The 21,895-nt window shown below is 34.7% G+C and overlaps 1 protein-coding gene across 3 annotated transcripts in view; it reads left to right on the forward strand.

Annotated features, from left to right (window-relative positions):
* The window catches only part of RSPO3 (R-spondin 3), a 79,352-nt gene that overhangs the window by 38,503 nt on the left and 18,954 nt on the right, over window positions 1-21,895 (forward strand). The window lies entirely within an intron of this gene.

A 21,895-nucleotide genomic window follows, 5' to 3' on the forward strand; every position in this document is an offset into this window, starting at 1 on the left:
TCTTTTCATATGGATTTCTTTTCATATTCTGGCCTTTATAGACCAGATTACAGAACCTATTCCATCAATATTAACTATTAGAATTTGCTATGAAATCAACAAGGAGAAATATAGCATTTAATAATATGATCCTTTAGGGTGAATAAACTTCCAGCCAGAAGACCTTCAGTTGCCGATCTTTAAAATATCATTTTTCTATCTTTCTCACTAATGTCTTCAGCACCACTTCCTACAAATATGTTGTGTAGTTTTATGTAACTATTCGTAGTTATCTGGTGAGTCTATAAATGATCTTCTCAATTAATTCCAAAGGAGTTTGATTGCCTCTGTAGTTGACCTTTCTTAACTTATTTCTCCATAGTTGACCTTTATTAGGTTATTTCATTCATTTACTAGCTTATTTCATTCATTTATTCATTCAACATAGTTTTATTATATTCTTACTTTATGGCTATGCACTGTACTAGTAGGGCCTAAGGATTCACAGCTGAATGGGGTACTGTCTCTCTATTGTGAAGGTACACCAGAGTCCAGTGAAAGGTTGAGATGTTTAAACAGATAATCACAACATCATAGAGTAAGGGAGATTATAGATGTGTGAACTAGCTTAAAGGGAACACAGAAGAGGACACTGAAAACTTGAACATTGCTTATACAAAAGAGAATTTGGGTCACCTGTACTTTGCAAAGAAACATCCATTATGCCAAAAGAATTGGCCATCACTAAAAGCTATAAAACCTGTTTCTGCCATTCTAATCAAGTAGTTAATGTGAAAAAAATTCTTGAAGACATGGGTTATTTAAAGAGAACTTCAAACTTTTGTAAATTTGTAGGAGGTTTTGATTAAAACTTAGTTTAAGGAATGAAAGCTGGCTAGTGAAAAAGGCCTTTTGGCATTTGTTACCAATTAATTTAAAACATCTTAGATTTTAAAAGTTGGATTTGGAAGTCAAATATTTCATCACTCTACTTGTTGGTATGCTCCTGTTGCCGTACATTTACTTATGTTTACTAAATTTCCTTAAAATTTAATGACTTACAGGTGGTCTTTGCTCATATCATTCTTTTCACAAAGATTGTACATTACTAATCAGTATTCAGTACACATTCCCTTTAAAATATAAATGAAGAAAAGTTATCCAATAGCAGAATTAAATCACGATTCTAATTACATTTTATTTCTTTTACTTGAGAATGTGATCTTTCAATAGATTATATTTTGGTAGCACTTGACTTAAACATTAACATTGAAAATGTCAGCTGTTAAAACTGGCATTTATCTCATCTAGAAAGAGATAAAATAAATAACATCACAAGAAGTTTGAAATAGTAACCTGTGACATAAGATTTAGCTTAAAAGTGTCTTTCTGATTTGTTTTCTTCCCCTCTGAGGATACAGTGACATTTTACGTTTACAAAGAGAAGTTTATACAACTAGAAAATTTAACTGTTTTATTTTTTCAAGTTTCGTAAAATGTAGACTAACAAGTGGCAAATATGAATCACATTTACAATTAATTTCCAGATTTAGTCCTACTTTTATTTTTCTTCATTTATTTTTCAAGGTGTTTGTCAAAAACTTTTGTTAAGTAGCCTATAAACTAAAGGTAGGAAGAAAATCATTTCTCTCTTTGTTATTTCTCTAATCCTCCAGTTTTCTTAACTTCTCTTAAGGTTTAGTTAGCAAGTATCCTATTTGAACACAAACGAAATAGAAAAGTAATAATGACCTCTGGACATCCCACCGTATCCTCTCTATCAAGCATCATATCAAAATAATAACATCCAGAGTCTTCATTTAGGCTCTACTATATATTTATATAATATGTATAATATATAATAAAAATATCTTGAAAATTACTCATGTCTTGAATTTATAACCTAAATGATAAGAACCCCACATACACATATAGAGAAGCATATCAACAGAGCAAATTTAGTAGAGGACTTTAATTTACCTTTATATTTTTCTATACAAGTTGGCATTTCTTATTTTAAGTAGGGTAAGCATTAGAGACATTTAATCAACTTTAAAGATAAACACAATAAAGTGGTACAGACATGACTTCCCCTCACACTTAGGATAGCTATTATTTGAGTTGCTCCCAGATGTTTATAGATTAATAAAATAAGAAGATTCTTTTAGGTTCATAGCTTGAGCATTTCAAGATGAGTGTACTAAAAGATAAGGCTTTTCTTATGAATTTAAAGTTAGGTCTATGATCCCTGCCTAAGCGGTTAACAATAGACAGAGGTAGATAACTCATATTTGGAAAAGGTAGGGAGCATGTGTTCAGGATTTTTTCTGCTCTGTTGAAATTGCCAAAGGCAAGATCTCCAGGGAAGAATGATAAGATCCAGAAATGACTTTTCAAAATGTACACAAAGAAGAAGTTGAATAGAAGAAAATAGTTTGTAGGAACAGTGTGGATTCATCTAGTTGGGAGATGCTTTTTAATATGTATATGTTACAAAATCTTACACACATACATTTTTCTTTACTACCATTTTCTCATGGTTAGAATAAGTTAACCCAAGGAGATAAATTTAATTGTTGTATCCTTACATTTAAATTATCTCATGTATTTGTTTACAGTATTTCAGATTATTCCCCTTTACTTGACATGCTACCTTTTAATCAGCCTGAACTTCTCCATCAATTACTAACTTTAGTAAGAGGTCATTACCAATACAGTTCTTTCTAGCTTGAACTTAATTGAATTATATATTTGAAATATCAAAAATATAGATTTTAAGAGATTATACAGACTAATATATAAACTATTATCACATGTGTATTGAAACATCATATTTAAGTAGAAGTAAACAAGGAGAAAATGCATTTCCAGTGGTTGCCAGGTTTTATTTATTGACTTTTTTGACATACAGTGTGTAACCATCTCAGATAAGGAAAACTGAAACAGCTCAGGAAGATGTGTGTGCACCTGCATTTGATGCAAAAGGGTATATTTGTGTATGTGGTGGTAGAAGCAGAGTCAACAAAACACATTTTTCATTCATTTGTACCTTCCTCTAATTAACTAAAGAGAATTTCCTATAGATGGTTTTTAAGGCAACTCACCAAGAATAAAAGAAATTTTGTTCTTTGGTTAGTTTTACGAAAAAGAATCTTATTAATCACAGATAGTGTATGATCTTGGGATAGAAAGGAGAGAGAAGAGCAGAGCATGTTGCTGGAAGAAGTGAGGTGGAGGTCTATCTTCCTGGTATAAAGACAAGCTAGCATTCATTCCACCAGAGAAATATAAAAGGAACCCTTTAAAATAGAAAGAAATAAAATGTTTAGGGACACTCCAGGAAGAAACAAATGTGGGAATCATTGTATTACTGTACTATTTGAGTATACTGTAGGTTGCCTTATGTACTTTCTCAAAATTAAGTATAGTAAAAGTCTACCAGGCATTATATAAAGGCATTACATACATTCTCCTTTTTTTTTTTTTTTTTTTTTTTTTTTGAGATGGAGTCTCACTCTGTCGCCCAGGCTGGAGTGCAGTGGCGCGATCTCGGCTCACTGCAACCTCTGCCTCCTGAGTTCAAGCGATTCTCCTGTCTCAGTCTCCTGAGTAGCCGGGATTACAGGCACACACTGCCACACCTGGCTAATTTTTTGTATTTTAGTAGACACGGGGTTTCACTGTGTTGGCCAGGCTGGTCTCGAACTCCTGAGCTCAGGCAATCCACCTGCCTCAGCCTCCCGAAGTGCTGGGATTACAGGCATGAGCCACCATGCCTGGCTGAATGTATTCTCTCTCAAAGGCTAAGCCACGTTTTCAATTTAATGTCCTCAGTGGACAGGCCTTCCAGTTGCTGAATCACTATTTAGCTTTCCCTCCACTAAAATTAATTATATGGCTATAATCATTTCTTTTTCATAATACTCTCCTATCTATTCAGTTGAACTGTATGCAACCGCCTTTTTTGTAGGTCGTAAATGGTCAAGTGTAAGCAGTTTCATATGGTTCAACCTGATACTTTAAAATTTCATCTCTCTAAACTGATCAAGTTTTAGAACCAGACCTAGAGTATGTTTCTTAAGGATTGACAGTTTACAATTTGTATATACTACAATCTGTTTTAAATATTAAGCTTTTAATAATAGTAAACTGTACAGCTGTCCTTGAAAGAATGTAGGCACTACCAATGCAGTGAAGAGGACCCTGAAAAGTGGGGCTTAGGCTGGGAGGGTTCTTGGCTTAACCCAGAAAAGAATTCAAGGGTAAGCCAGTGGTGTTCAACAGCAACTTTTATTGAAGCAGCAGTGTACAGCAGCAGCAGAGGTACTGCTCCTTATGGAGCAGGGATACCCCATAGGCAGTGTGCCCTGAGTACCATCTCAGAGGAAGTTCTGCAGTCACATTTATACCCACTTTTAATTAGATGCAAATTAAGGGGCACATTATGCAGAAATTTCTAGGAGAAGGGTGGTAACTTCTACGTCATTGGGTTGTTGCTATGGAAAGGGGTGGTAACTTCTGGGTGTTGCCATGGCAATGGCAAACTGACATGGCACATTGGTGGGTGTGTCTTTTAGAAAGGTGCTTCCACTCCATGCCTGTTTTAATTAGTCCTCAATTTGGTCTGGTGTCTGAACCCTGCCTCCAGAGTCAAGTCTCACTTTGTGAGTCAAGCCCTACCTCCTATCTCACTACTAATCTTTAAAGTCTCTCATAAAAACATGTTTGGTCTTCAGATGCTCTTTAATCATGGTCACATATGACTTATTCTCTGTTTTTATTTGATATTTTTTTCTCCTTAGCTATATTACTCAACCCTTATTCCTTTTTTTTTTCTTTCCCACCACCTCCAATTTAATCACTGAAACATCAAATCACCTTGTAAATTCAGTGGACAAGTATCAGAATTTATTATCCATGTAGGTGAAAACATTTAATGCCTCAGTGACAGGCCCCACCTCTTATTGTTTCCTCTGGCATTGACATTATAATAGCAGGATCTATGTGAGGATTCTTTGTTGCCTAGGTTTTTGGGTTGAAGACATGCACAGTTGACTCCCCTGTGTCATAATGAAGCAGAAGAATTACAGCCAGCACCTTGATAGATGTAGAAAAAAAAATGAAATGACAGTTTTTAAGTTTCTTGCCTCTAACACATTTTACATCCTATTGTATGTTCTTAAACTTCTCAACATTAAAGAAAAAGCTCTGCAGAAAATAAGAAGCCTTTATTTCATGCCTTGCATTCCTTGATATTATATCATTTTTTAGAACTCAGCCAGCAGTTACTACCTCTTACAATTCAGACCAAGTTTGCTCCATACCATTTTTGTAGGCTCTCTGAGATTTTGGAGATTTTATTAACGGTGGTCGAAAATCATGGTGGACATTATTCATGGTGGGAAATACTTAATTGTTATTATCATCCATGCAATCCCTTAATTCCTATGATAGTATAAGAATTATTTGTAGGCTTTTCTGCTAATTGGTGTGTACCTCAGCATTCCTATTCTAAAATAAACTTTGTAATAAATGATCCTTGAAAATGCCTATATTCTCTGAGATTTCACTTAGTGATATTTATAAATATCTAGTGCTTTGTGACCCATTGGTGAGTGTGACATAATACACGGTGACCAGGTTATTGAATAGAGTGGTAGCATTCTTCAGCTCCTAAGCAAACAATGATCTTGCCATTGTTTAGGTCTGGTGCACGAGGATTGTTTCAGCTAGTTTTTGCTGCATAACAAATAACCTCAAAACATAAAGGCTTAAAACAACAACCACTTACTTAACAATTTGTGCCTGGGCAATTAAGGCTGAGACCTACTGGGCAATTTTGATCTTGGCTGGGCTCTGTCACATTGTTGGATGGCTGGAGAATGAGGAAATTGCCATGTTTCTATTATCATCAAGATGGCAAGAGGTCCTACAGCCTTCCAAAGTAGAAAAGGTGAAGTCATTCCTCTTGAGGCTAGGCTCAGAACCTGGCATAGTTTTTACTTCCACCACATTCTGTCAGCCTATACTAGTCATAAGCCTAGTCCTGATTCAAGAGTTGAAGAAACAGATTTTATCTCTTGGCAGGAGAAGGTGCAAACTTACTTTGCAAGGTGGCATGCATATACAGGGTGGGAGAGGAGAATTATAGCCATTTTTGCATTCTACCCTAGAGGTCTTTCTCTTGTTTGTAGCTAGATTAGTGTGATTCCTCATTCACTTAACAATCTCTTATTGTCTGAAATACAGTAAGAGATTTGTGTTTCCTTTGTAAATTTCCTTCCTTCCTTTGTAAAAACAGTCAACTATTGATACAGGAGATGTTGTGTTGGATATTATTTCTATTGTACTTTCTAATTTGTAAAGGGCAGAACAGGAAGAATAAATAAAATTTGAGGCCAAGATACCTTCATACGCTCAACAAATATTTATTAAACTTCCACCATGTGCTGGGCACTCTTAGGTGCTGAGGATAAAGCAGTACACCAAAAAGACAAAATTCTTTTCATCATAGATCTTATATTCCGAATGGTTTATATCAGTCCACAAGGTAATGACCATAGAGTATCAGCCCTTTTGTAAGCATACACCTTTGTTAACAGTTTTCACCTTTGTGATTTGTACCACCAGTAGCTGCTGTCTTCATTAGAGTTTCCTAACACATTACAAAGACATTTGTTAATGCTGGCAAAAATGAAACTTCTCTGCTTACATTTCATTTTGGTCTCAATGTGAATACATGTATTTTTTCTGTGACCACCATGTTGATGTGCTAATATGTTTTTGTAAGACGGCTAAGTAGGGTTAAAGGTACAGCTTGTGGTTGTGGAACAATGCTGAGTTAACCGGCCCTTTGGAGAAATGACCCCAAGACCTTGGCTTCCTTTACAGCCTGTTCTAGCCAACTGAGATCCCTGCCAATTAGGAGGGTTCCCTAGAGAGAGACTCCGAGAGCATCAGCATAAATTTAAATTCTGGACCCCCAAATGTAGTTTCCAAAAGAAGCTTTTTGTCCTTTGCTAATTGCAAAGTAACTATTTCTCCAGCAAAAAGACACTCCCTCCTTTCATGCTCCTGTTCTCCTTCCCATCTCCCTAATACAGTCACTCCTTAAAACTGCTAGTGTTGCCGAAACCTCTTTGACATAGGGGACACCCCACATTTGAAGGCACAAAGAATTATTCTTTCCATAGATAATTATCTTGCTTTTTATATCCTCCAGCAACTTCTTCATAGAAGCATTACAGACTAACTTTGTAGATGTCATAGTCTGCAGAAAGGAGTTGATGCCTTATCCTTGGGCCTCTCAAGAGGTGTGACTAAGTAGGCTATTATTAGCATGACAAAATAGATAGAAATGAAAATTCTTCAAAACCTCTTAATCCACTTTGTTCTCACTCTCTTCTACATGCCCTTCTCTTTCTATTTAATTTCCTACTCAGTTCCTTACCTTTCATTTAAAACATCCCATTTCTCAGGTCCCAAATTAGAAATACTTTCCTAAAATTTTTCTGTTTTTCAGTTTCTCTAAAAAATTATTTACATGACATACTTATTACTTTAATAGCAAAACAATATATTAGCATGTTATCTCTCAATGATAGTCCTTTTTCACCAAGCTCACTGTTCTGCCCTCTGTATTCTGCAGGACATTGCAGTTGAAAATGACAGATCTCAAATTATCTTAGGCAAGAAGAAAATTATTGGCTTAACCACAGACTGCACTAAGTCCTCAAACAATATCACTTTATCACAATATCACTGCATCGCCTTCTGCTCTCTCCCTTTCTCACCATTTCAGCTCACACTGCCTTCATTCCTCATTGTTTGTCGGCCTTATTCTCCTCTGCTGCAGAGTCTTTCTCCATTTAGGAGGAAAGCTGGCTCTGGGCAGCTCCAAGTCTATATATCCACATTGCTCCAAATAAAAAAGGATAGTGCTCTCGCTCTCTCTTTCAGTATCCCTGCATCCAATCTCACGAAAGGATTCCAATGGACCCTGCTTTGAATCACTGTGGCAGAGGAATTGGGGTCCTGAGATTGGTCTGTGTAAGTAAAATGCCTGCAGTTGAAGCCAGGGTCAAGTGAGCCATTTTGATTGCTGGTTCTGTTTAGAAAACAAGGGTACTGACAAAAACACAACAGATGTAAATCATCTCCCATCTCTCCCCACCAAACAAGAAACAAAACTTACCAAATCTAGAAACGTATGTTTTTCTACAAGATAATCCCTTTTCAATACTGGTTTTGAAAATAATTTTAAGTGAGGAAGAGTAACCAAAGTTTTTTCTGTCTATTTCAGACTAAACACACGTTCAGGATAATGCTAAGAATATTTTAACTATTTTTTTCTAGTTTCTCTGCATTTGCTAGAAACTTTTTTTGGGGGAGTAAACTGGTTTTAAATGAATAGAAAAAATAATCTACTATGCATATGAATGGTTTCTGGAATTGAATTGTGAAGGCTTAAGTAAAGACATGTCCATGTCCATTTCTAGCTGCTGAGGGTTCTGTGTGAAATGCACCAGTGTGGGCAATGACCTTTTGCTTGATTATGCACAAGGCCACTGAAATGTTAAAATTAACTCTAACCTAATTACTGAACTCCGGTGTTTATATTGTGTATACACCACCAGGTCATAACTCTAGCCTCTGTGAGCCCCAGCTGCCATAATTGAGAAATATGCCTTGCAAATGGTTGTTTTGTTTACTTGTTTTTTCTGCTGGAAAAGCTTGCTTTTCCTATTTTTGCAAAGAAACAGATGTAGGGAAGAGTTTCTGAATAAAGTTTAATTACATTTTATATCTCAATGCAAAACATGTACATCTGTAAGTGAGATATTCCTTTTACTTTTGCGTTACATAAAATGTAATATCTGAAAGCACAATGCCACTTACTATTCACTTTTTTGAGTAATAGCACATTTTAGGTAAGGAAATATCAATATACTAAATTCACATGCAGAAAATATGAATAGTTGCTAATTCCAAAAATAAAAGATATAGAAAATATGTGCATACTTAGGATCAAGAGTTAATATCTAATTAATTATAACTCATGAACAAAAATTATTGTCTTAACAGAAATAAGAACCTAGGTTTTCATAATGTAATACAATTTAGATGGCTAATTATTTTTTATGGAATATGTACATATGATAGTAAAATATTTCTCAGAATAATAAGTACAATTGTAAACATCTGCTATGCTGCTTATCTGTTTTCCAGCCAACAGCAAAATCATGAAGGGATTTTGTTTTATTTCAAATTTGGTTTGTCTCAACAGCTAAGATACAGTTACTAAAGTATTTCATTGGCAAACCTGTAGTGGCTTCACATTTGTCTAGTTTGTCAAGGTCTTGAAATGTATAAGACAAGGGAGTTTTTAAATTTAACTTCTCTCCATCAGCCCCTTGGCTTTCTACCATGTTTTATACCTTTTATGCCCTTCCTCCTACCTTGTCACCCTCTCCTTCCATCTCAGCAGATTTCTTCAATTTTGAATTAAAATTATCTGCTCGTAGAATAACTGTTTCTTCTCATGTTCATCATCTTCAAAAACTAATATTTAATATTTGCAATGTCAGCCTAGTGAACTAAAAAAGTATTGAAATAGTTTAAAAACCAGAACCATCTCAGTTAAGCTACAGATTTGTTATTTGTTTTATTCATTTCTTTGTTTGGTTTACACAAAAGCTGTATTTTTAATATCAATAATGATGTGCATGCTCTTGTAAAAACACAAAAGCCTAAAAGATACATAAATAAAAAATTAATAATCTCACTCTCCCTCAGTCCAGTCCTTCCTCTGAGAAAAGCAATGTGAAAGTGGGTTGTATATTCTTCCACATTAATCTTCTGCTTATAGAAATAGACATATAAAAAATTTCCATAGAGAATGAATATATTATTTTCTTTATAAAAAGCATTTGACTTTTCTTTCTGTGTCTACAGAAAAAGAATAAATTGTGCACCTTAGTAGCTCAATAGTGTGTGCATGTTTACTTGTGTCATTTTAAAATTTGCATATCATGGACGTCTTTCTAATTCATCTTTTTAATAGCTGCAAAATGTTACGTGCTATGAATATCACATAATGTATTCAACCATTCTGCTATTGATGGATTGTAAAATTGTTTCCCATTTTTTTGCTCTTCTTACTGTAACAAAAATCTCTATCATGTTAATGAATTGATACATTCACTTTCTATCAGAGGAAAAGGAGGTGATGCATCTTAGAATTTAGAGCACAGGCTTTGGAACCATGTGGTTTCAAATTTCAGTTGTGCTTTTAACTAGCGCTATGACTTTAAGCAAATTCTTTAGCCTTTACATATCCCATTTTTCCTGATCTGTACAATGGGGATGATAACACTAACTACATTACAAAGTTGTAGTGAGGAGTTATAAGTACGTATAAAACTTTCAGACTTGTGCCTGGCACAGAGTAAGCACTCAATAATTGTGAGATCTAATATTAAATGTAGTCCCAAACATTTGATGGATAAACCAAAGATGTGAATATTTTAAATATTAATATATTCTGCCAGATTATTTTTCAAAAAGGTGTTTCAGTTCACACGTGGAATATATCAAAATTACGTGTTTCCTCATATCCTGACTCTAACTGCATGTTATTAGTCCTTTAAACTCTTGCCAATCTGATAGATTGACAAATGGTATTCTATTGTTTTATTGACATTTTCCTATTAATAAGGCTAATCTCATGTTTAGAGGCTATTTGAATTTCCACAGGATGCCTATTTATATGTTTTGTCCAATTTTCTAATTTTTCTATTAAGTAAAACACCACTTAATAGGAAGTATTTGTATATTAGAGATTAACCTTTTGTCATGTGCATAGCAAATATTTTTCTTATTCTAGTATTAACTTGACTATAATGTGTTTTGCTTTTCTTTTTTTTATATTACTGATATACTTGAATTAGTTTATTTTTTTCCCTCAACTTTTATTTTAAGTTCCAGGGTACATGGATGTGCAGGTTTGTTACATAGGTAAACGTGTGCCATGGTGGTTTGCTGCCCAGACCGTCCCATCACCTATTAAGCCCAGCATCCATTAATTATTCTTCCTGATGCTCTCCCTTCCCCTGGCCCCAACAGGCACCAGTGTGTGTTGTTTTCCCTCATGTGTCCGTGCGTTCTCATCGTTCAGCTCCCATTTGTAAGTGAGAACATGCAGTGTTTTGTTTTCTGGTCCTGTGTTAGTTTGCTAAGGATAACAGCTTCCACATCCATTCATATCCCTGTAAAGGACATGACCCAATTCCTTTTTATGGCTGCATAATATTCCATGGTGTATATGTGCCACATTTTCTTTATCCAGTCTATCATTGATCACCATTTGGGTTGATTCCATGTCTATGCTATTGTGACTAGTGCTGCAGTGAACATATGAATGCATGTATCTTTATAATAGAATGGTTTTTTTTATTATTATACTTTAAGTTCTAGGGTACATGTGCACAACATGCAGGTTTGTTACATATGTATACATGTGCCATGTTGCTGTGCTGCACCCATTAACTCGTCATTTACATTAGGTTTATCTCCTAATGCTATCCCTCCCCCATCCCCCCATCCCACAACAGGCCCCGGTGTGTGATGTTCCCCTTCCAGTGTCCAAGTGTTCTCATTGTTCAATTCCCACCTATGAGTCAGAACATGTGGTGTTTGGTTTTTTGTCCTCACGATAGTTTGCTGAGAATGATGGTTTCCAGCTTCATCCATGTCCCTACAAAGGACATGAACTCATCCTTTTTTATGGCTGCATAGTATTCCATGGTGTATATGTGCCACATTTTCTTAATCCAGTCTGTCATTATTGGGTTGGTTCCAAGTCTTTGCAATTGTGAATAGTGCTGCAATAAACATACATGTGAATATGTCTTTATAGCAGCATGATTTACAATCCTTTGGGTATATACCCAGTAATGGGATGGCTGGGTCAAATGGTATTTCTAGTTCTAGATCCTTGAGGAATCACCACACTGTCTTCCAGAATGGTTGAACTAGTTTACAGTCCCACCAACAGTGTAAAAGTGTTCCTATTTCTCCACATCCTCTCCAGCACCTGTTGTTTCCTGACTTATTAATGATCACCATTCTAACTGGTGTGAGATGGTTTCTCATTGTGGTTTTGATTTGCATTTATCTGATGGCCAGTGATGATGAGCATTTTTTCATGTGCCTGTTGGCGCATAAATGTCTTCTTTTGAGAAGTGTCTGTTCATATCCTTTGCCCACTTTTTGATGGGGTTGTTTGACTTTTTCTTGTAAATTTATTTATATTCTTTGTACATTCTGGATATTAGCCCTTTTTCAAATGGGTAGATTGCAAAAATTTTCTCCCATTCTGTAGGTTATTCACTCTGATGGTAGTTTCTTTTGCTGTGCAGAAGCTCTTTAGTTTAATTAGATCCCATTTGTCAATTTTGGGTTTTGTTGCCATTGCTTTTGGTGTTTTAGACATGAAGTCCATGCCCATGCCTATGTCCTGAATGGTATTGCCTAGGTTTTCTTCTAGGGTTTTTATGGTTTTAGGTCTGACATTTAAGTCTTTAATCCATCTTGAATTAATTTTTGTATAAGGTGTAAGGAAGGGATCCAGTTTCAGCTTTCTACATATGGCTAGCCAGTTTTCCCAGCACCATTTATTAAATAGGGAATCCTTTCCCCATTTCTTGTTTTTGTCAGGTTTTTCAAAGATCAGATGGTTATAGATGTGTGGTATTATTTCTGAGGGCTCTGTTCTGTTCCATTGGTCTATATCTCTGTTTTGGTACGAGTACCATGCTGTTTTGGTTACTGTAGCCTTGTAGTATAGTTTGAAGTCAGGTAGCGTGATGTACATTCCTTTGTGTATTTACCCAGTAATGGGATTGCTGGGTCAAATGGTATTTCTGCCTTTAGATCTTTGAGGAATCGCCACACTTACTTCCACAATGGTTGAACTAATTTACCCTCCCACCAACCATGTAGAAGTGTTTCTTTTTCTCCACAACCTCACCAGCATCTGGTTTTTTTTTTTTTCTGTTTGGTTGTTTTATTTTGCTTTGTTTTTGTAATTACAACTTCTCCTTCTCAGATGCTGATTTTAATAAAAATTGTTAGATACTGCAATCTTACATGCGTGGGTATTCATTCACAAACATTATAGGTGACAGTTGTGTGCCAGACATCGTGCTAGGCACACTAGGGTAAATATATTTGCATGTACATATGATCATAGGTATGTATAAGCTATCTTGTTCTATATCCCTCATAAACTCTTCTGCCTCTGCTGATGTAATTAAGAAGACTTATGTTAGAACTAATTCTAGATTTCCTCCTCTTATGTAGGAATAACAAAACATAAAACATCAGAATAAGTCAAAAAGTACCTTGGAGATGGATACTTCACCATTCTTTTTTGCAATAAACAACACGAAAGAGTTAAAGTGACTTTGCCGAAGTGACATTATCACAAAGCTGGTAATGACAGAAAAGAAATATGAATCCCAGTGCATTATAGTTTCCACTGTATCATAAGGCTTTATGGACACAATATTTTGTGAAGTATTGTTTACCAAGAACTGTGTTGACGTTGTTAATTCAATTTGTGGAGCTATCCACATATTTAATAATATATCACCATACTAACTGTGCTTACTTGCTTCTTTTGTTTTTTTTAATCACTTCTTAGGGTCTTATTTTTAAGCAGCAAGGGGAGCCACCTACTTGAGCCACTCTCCCCTGCTGCAATGGAAAACAGTCTCCCTTCAATAAAATGGCTATTCTAGCAGTTTGTTCTCACTGTCTGATGTGGCTTGGGGCCAGGTATTCTGTAAAGCAGATTTGAGCATTAGACTAAGAGAGTTATCCTCAGAAAGGTGTTCTGAGAAGGTCTGCCAAAAAAGTTGAGGCTTAAAAAAAATGTAAGTAGGAGTAGTAAGAGGAGACTTTTAGTGGGCATTTGACTGGGTCTTGCTTTCCTCCTGGTAATAGATTGCTTGGCTGTCTACAGATGCTTACAAGATGAGAAAACTGGAGTAGAAAAAAATTGCTTTAAAATGGATTTTAGCAACAGAACCCTCTGCTCTGTTGAAATTGCATGTAGAGCCCAATTTATACAATGGATAAAAAATAGATGTGCCTTATTGTTGGCAAAGATGTGGGAAAAGTTGGAACTATCATGCACTATTGATGGGAATGTAAAATAGTACAGCCAGCCACTATGAAAACAGCATGGTGGTTCCACACATACACACACACACACACACACACACAAACAAATATACATATATATATAAAGTTATACATATATATATAATTACCATATAATCCAGCAATTTCATTTGAGTGTATACCCAAATGAATTGAAAATAGAATCTCAAAGAGATAGTTTTACACCCATGTTCATAGCAGCATTATTTACAATAGCTAAAAGTTGGGATGGCAGCAACTACAGTGTTCATTGATGGATGAATAGGTTAAACAAATTGTGATATATACATACAATGAGATATTATTGTCTTTAAGAAGGAAGAAAATTCTAACTCATGCCACAGCATAGATAAACCTTAAAGACTTTATACTAAGTAACTTCAAAGAGTTACAAAATGGCAAATACTATATGATTTTACTTATATGAAGTACCTAAAGTAGCAAGTTAATAGAATAAAAAGTAAAATGATAGTTGCCAGGAGGTAAGGAAGGCTAAATGGCGAGTGATTGTTTAATGGATACAGACTTTTCAAATTTTGCAAGATGAAAAGAGTTCTGAAGATGGATGCTGGTGATGGCTATACAACAGTGTGAATGTACTTAATGCCACTGAACTGTACACTTAAAAATGGTTAAGGTAGTTATGTGTTTTTTACCCCAATTTAAAATAAAATAAAAATAAACTAAGTGCCTCTATTGAAGTAAGGTCTAGCCAACCAGTAGCTCTGTACGAAAGTACTGTATTTTAAAACTGTTGAACAAGATGTTTTCTAAAACCTCTTTTACATTTTTCAGTTATAATCATGGTAAAATCTGTATTTGACATTCCTGTGGACTTTTTGCTACAGAAAAGCACAGTATTTTTTTCTTAGGAAAATTGCTTGACTCTCAGAAGGAAAAATATATCAGTGTGCTCCCCAAGGCATTGTGCAGAGGTTATATCAGATGTCTTGGAGTCCATTATGCTGTAGCTGTAGGATGTTGTAGGGTAGCAAGAAATAAGTAACTTTGAGAAGTGGCTCTCATGATATACTAACATGCTGGGCTTTGTATTTCTTTCTTTCTAGGTTTTCTCCTCAAGTTTGCATTCATTTATACTAACTTATAGAAACATCCCTTCCACATTTGTCATTATGACTATAGTAAAACTATGGAAAACAAAGATGAAACTGTAACATTCCTAAAACATGTACTGTACACATAACCTTTAGCTTGTTGTAATGTTTAACACACAACACTGTATCACTTTAAACAACATCTCTTCCTCTTATTTGTCCCATCTAATCCTCTGGCATAATGTTTTTTTCATGATTTCTGTCATTTATCCTTCCTCTTTTTGATTGCTAAATACATAATCTAAAATGTTAGGTTGCAAACTAGCTTCAAATTGGCTAGGAGCTTGGGAGAACTACTCTGAAAACTTTTTATATAAACTCTAAGGAGGTCAAATTCAGAAAAATCTCAGCTGCTGGACTTGGATCCCATTAACCACTGATCATTTATAATTAATATTAATAAATGGCAGATGGCACATGTATATTGCTTAACTAAAAATGTGTGTGTAATACTAAATTTTTTAAAAGTTAGTTAAGACCCAGAGGACCTGAATATATGTATTGGAATAATGAAAAGAACAAAACTACCAACATGTGATCTAGTATCTTCTAACGCACCTAAAGTTCCAGAGGAAACAGAAGTACTTTTAATTCATCATATTACATATTGTATTGCCATTAAACTCTATACCTTTACACTGAAATGCCTGTTTCACAAGCCTATATTAATCTGGACAATTGGCTTATTAATCATTATAGATATACAGATATAAATATATATATATATATACACAAACACACTCACACATACAGACACCTGTTAATTTCCTAGTCTAAAACCAAATTGTTTAATACATATGGTTTTTATAATCAGAAATAAAAAAATAATATCCAAATGCTGAGTTGCTTTAAATCCTAATGTTCCATAGAGCCCCACTAAATAATATAACAGCTGGCAGGGATTTATTCATCTCTGGACACTAAGGAGTTAGGGCACAGTAGTTCAGTTACCTGGTTATATAATTCTGGGAACCTATACAATGATTAAAGTGGAAATGAGACCTCCAGTTACTGCAATGAAGGTAAATGGTTTTCCAGGGGAATTACACTTGGACTCAAAATCACCTTACAAAAAGCCAAAAGACAGAAACATGTATTCGCTTGGGCTATATGTCCTTATTCAACCATATCCATTACCATAACCATATTAACATAGATTCTTTCTGATTGGACTGTGATTTAATAATATTATTTGTTTAAATGTTGGCAATTTTACATAACTATCTCATTTAAAATTCTTTAAATATTGCAGGCATATATGCATTATTATTATCGACTGCATTTTAAAGATGAGGAAATTGAGGCTTTGAGTGTGAGTAGTAGATTTCACACTCAAAGACCAGGACTCACACTCAGACCTAATTCTGAGTCCAGTGATATTTCAAGTATTTGAGGCTGAAAAGAGTATATAACTACCTTAAGAATGCCAGTTAATAAGCAAGTTAGTCAGTACTAGAACCTAAATCTTTTGTCAATCTGATCTTCCCATTCTGTCTTTTTCAACACTTTTGCCCCATGTTCAAGAGGATAATTTATTTCTAATCATCTGCTCTTTTCTAACTATACTTATCACACATGAGGCTTAGCATCAACCGTTATTTCTTATTAATGATATTATCATTGTTGAAAAAATTGAAAACCTCTTTTTACCACCAAATCTGCTTCATCTTTCTGTTTACAACCATTTTGTTATTCAAAGAACAAACTTAACTATAATAAGCAAATTGGCCAGTGATTTCCCCTTTTGCTTCAAATCATACTGATGTTTTAAAGCCAAATAGTTTTCACAAATTGCCAACATCGTATTCAAATGCACTAAATGGTTATGTTAGTGCTATCATGTTGTCTAAACAAAGGCGCTGTCAGTCAGTAGAGTCAGTGACCTTCAGGCTGTTAAGTGGTTTGTGCAATTTTCACAGGATTATGCTTAAATATAAATCCTAATAAAGAATCTCACTTGGCTTTTTAAAAGGTTGTTAAAATTAATACCTAATCCAATTCCTATAAAATAATATTGAAGACATAAAGTAAAATTTACTAAAAAAAATGTATTTCAAAGGTTTGGATTTTCTACTCAATTTATAAAGCATATATGGTCTCCTAAATGTTGTGTGAATCATTGGACATGCCAGACATGAAGCAAACTTCCCACCCCAGGAGGCTTCTCAGCCCGAAGCAAGCTGTAAGTGGGTAGAGTTCCAAGAGGGAACACAACGTGCATGTGCGAGGAAAGCAGATGCAGCATGACTTTGGGTTTGTTCTTTGGGAACACACAACCATATGGAAAAATACATGCTGCTCCCAATTGCTGTAGACATCTGCTGAAGGCACGTGAGATTGAGACTAGGGAATGGTACAGAATTTCTCCTAGAATATTGTAGTTTAACTTTGGAAGCAAGGGGAATTGGCTGTTAACCGAATAAGAGTTTCATTCTAACATGAAAATTGCACAGCGTGCTCATTCATGTGGGCGCACAGAGGGCGTTAAGCTATTTCTTTATAAAAATAAGGGAGCATTGATTTCCTTTAGCAGTATTATTTGATACCTATTTACAGTTTAGTTGGGTTGTCAAACATCAGTGCATTTCTAATAGCATGTGTGTTTGTGATACACCTTGCTCGTGGCAAAGGCTTAAAAATTTAAAGAGGCTTTGAAATACTTTTTAGGCATGAAATTGAGCTCACAAAATAAGCTTAATGGCAAATTAGTCAGGAACACATGGATATGTTTCCTTTAAATTGTATACAGATTTTCAGAATTAAGACGTGGTAAAACCTACCAGCAGTCTATTAAGCCTTCTAAGGCACTTGCAACATAATTAGAGATTTGCAAATTCAAGGTTGGCCTAATAGAAAAACGAACAAATTTGTGTTTGCATTTTAGCATTGCCTGAGTATTTTTACAAACACTTCATTTAGCATAATTTTGAAATGGTGGATATGTTCTGATCAGAGGACTAAGAAGTATGAAGAAAGCAAAAGAAACATGTTTTTAAAATCAGAGTAATAGATACATTAAGAAACTGCTTCTGTGCTAGCTTTTATTTTGTTACCATTGTCCTATGGGAAGATGAGGACTATAATTTTTCAGGTTGACCTCCCTGCCACCATATTCTCTAGAGCCACTAGAATGGAACTAGTCTTACTCTGTTTTCCTCAAAGATTTAAGTGTATGTGTGCTACACAATTATTTAACACTTCAATAATAAAATAATTGAAAGTAATTGTATGGAGTCATAGAACTGAACATAGTCACCAACACATTTTTTTAAAGTATTTTATGGTCTATTTGTGTTTCTTTTCAGTGATATAAGAGATTTTCATTTGAAGTACCCAGGAAAGTTTTCTTAGGGCAGTTCAAAGGGAAGTCTGACAGAAAGAGTGTTTAGGTTGATGAAGAAGCTTTCTACCCTTGGGCAGCTTTATCTTAAACTTTAAACTAACCATGGAATCGTATGAGTGAGGAACTCTTAGACTTCTTTCATTTATATCCCTGACTTTAAGCATAGATGCATGAAAATTTATTTGATTTTAAGACTTCTTAGTGAATAGATTTTCAACCTTACTTCAATGCAAAAAGATGATTTTCCCCAGCTTCTCAAAAGCTTTCAATGCTCATTCTCTTTACATTCAATAATTCATTTGTCTCCTAATGTATACATTTTCCCAAATTAAAAATATTCATTTATATTTTTTCCTGTATTTGCCCTTTTGTCTGTCTTAAGTTTGCCCATTTGTTTTATTTTGGTTATTTGTCTAACTTAGAAAATAGAATTCCTTTATTGAATATAAAGTCCCAAAGCATGTTACTTAGTTTGTGTTTCAATATTCAGCATCTTGTGGAATATTGAAAACCAGTAAGTAAGAGCTTTGCTAGTTTCAATTACAGAACATGTTTGAAAAACATGCAGTTGTGTTACCTTCTTCATGGTGGCATATGGTTAATCTACCACCACCAAGTGGAAATTGGGTAGGTGACTACTTCAGTTATCAAATAATACTACCTGGTAATATCAATTTTGTTCGTATATGAGCATGAAGTACTGGAAAACTTTATACTTTTGGATCATTTAAATGCATCTAAAAATCATAGTTTGCTTCAATATTAATTTGCTTAAGAAATCCTTTTTCTCCCTGTCAACATTGCAGAGGCCAATTTTAGCACAGTTGTGACAGTTCCTTCTAACTCATAAATTACAAATTGATGGCCTTAAACTGATTTTGTTGTTACTCGGCCTCATTTCTGCATCTTAAGACTGGTCTCATCCTGAAAACTAGTAAGAAGAGATCTGATATCAAACCTGGATATTCTTAAAGACTGGATTATTTAAGACTCGTTCACCTAATTTTCTAATACCAGTAAATGTGGACACATTATATTGAATAAGGGTATTGTTAGCCAAATTCTAAGATTCATCTTAAATTGTTTTCTTATAAGAATTGTGTATTTACCCTTTTAAAAATCACTATTATTTTAAAACACTTAGAAAGTGACCATTTGAAAATGATGTGCCTTTGGATGCTCTGTAATGTTAAGCAGATCCAGACATAAAGACAAAAGTAAATTCCGGAGTATTTTTGTAGCCATGGAATCACCATAAAAAGGGGTTTTTGACCCCAATGTTACTGTAACATTGTCTTCAGCATTTCATATTTAATTACAGTAGATTACTCACCAATATAATAAATATAGATTTATGAGATACTTTAATGTTCTAAAACAAATGAAAACCACCCAAGAGGAGCCTCACCAAACCTGAGGTTGTCCAGATTGCATTGACTAAGATTAAGTAAAAGATCATTCATCTCCAGAGGTCATGCAATTAATCTCAGAGTGGGAGTTAAAGCAATGACTAAGCAGAAAAGGAAGCCAAATACAAGCTCGTAACAAAAGGAGCTGGGGCTCCAACATCAAGGAACTTGTTATTTCCTTTTTATTTATTTAATTTTTTTTTTAATAGACCTAAAACACTCATTCCTTACTACTGGTTTCTTTGGGTCCTAAAATTCCGCTTGGTTAGGTCAGCTATTTTCCATGACTATTTTTGATACGGTCAAACAAATACAAAGAATAAGCTTTTAAAAAACTACAGTGGGTTTTCATGTCTAGGAAAACAACATGACACTTCATTTTATGTGTCAACAGAAAGTAATTTAGGATGAATGTATAATAATCCAGGGTTTGAACAATGAAAAAGCTCAAGATACACTTTAAGGAAGACATATTCTACTCCAGGGTTTTATAATTATTTAAATTCAAATAAAAGTCAAAGTTCATCTTCACTTAACTCAGGTACCTGATACCTGTTGCAAAATATTGAGGAAAATGTTTGGCTGTCATTCCTTGAAGCTGAATCTTTATACCCTTGCTTGATAATCCTTCAATTCCCTGTGGCAGCAAATTTTTATTTCTAGTAAACACAACTTGTTTTTTCCTTCACCTTATTGAGATTCCTAAACCTTGTATTTTAAACCAAGAATAATTTTGAACTTGGTCGTTCCTTATTGCGAGGACTTCCTCCAACTAGGGTGAATTTTGACCCACGATTAGCCTGCCTTTGGAGTTTATGATGTGAAGTGCCACAGCTGATGGCCCATGAAAGAGACTGCTAAGTCTATTGCTCACATCAATATTCCCGCTGGATATTTTGCTCATTCCTTGGGAATTTCAAAGAATAACAAATAACCAACAAATCATCAAAAACTATAACATGTTACCCAATTCTTGGGAATAAGCCAGTGAGACTAAAATCTGCTTAAGTATCACAAATGTGAATTCCCAGCATTTCAAGCTTGTAAACTGTATCCAACACTCACCAATGTCTATTCCATTTCTTAGCTGTACAGAAGGGGCACATTCATCTGGTAACTGTCAACAATGAGGTTCCTTCCTTCTTGAACCCAGCTGGCCATACAAGCAGGCAGGAGTTGCATGTTTGACCCTGAGACAGCAAAGGGTATTGCCCTGTTGGGAAGACAACAGGATTGCAATGTAATCTGGAATCAATTTGAGATTAGCACCAGATGCTCCATGCCAGTAATAAGTGCTGATCATAAGACTTAATTTTGTATGCTATTAGAATTAATGATAAGGTATAAGCATAGTATGTCCCAAACTATAGGAATGAATAAGAGCAGAGTGAAAAACTGAAATGGTAAAACAAGAATAGAAGTTTTAAAATAGGTAAATTGAAAATATTTGTTTACTTTATTTTTATAGCTTGAGTAAAAGAGTTGGAAGACAAAGGAGAAAAGGACTTGCAAGAAGCCAGTTTTTTTTTTATGAATGTGTTTGTTTTTCCTCAAAAGTCAGTTGTAAATGCTCTTCAGGGAAGGGAGTCAGAGAGAGCCAAATAGTGGTCTTAAAGTTTTGTTTGTGTTATTATAGTTTTCTTGTTTTTTTTTTTTTACAAAAAGAGAATGGTGAAATAACTTTTGTCACATTAGTATTAGTCTCATAATCAGTGGAACACAGTCCTTTTTTGAGTCATTCCTGAAATACAAATGAGCATGAAATGAGCATGGTATTCATTGAATATTAATAGGTACATTTAGCTGCATGTCTAGGACTGTGC

The sequence above is a fragment of the Gorilla gorilla genome, chromosome 5, assembly GCF_029281585.2.
Source record: "Gorilla gorilla gorilla isolate KB3781 chromosome 5, NHGRI_mGorGor1-v2.1_pri, whole genome shotgun sequence".
NCBI classification, from domain to species: Eukaryota; Metazoa; Chordata; class Mammalia; order Primates; family Hominidae; genus Gorilla; species Gorilla gorilla.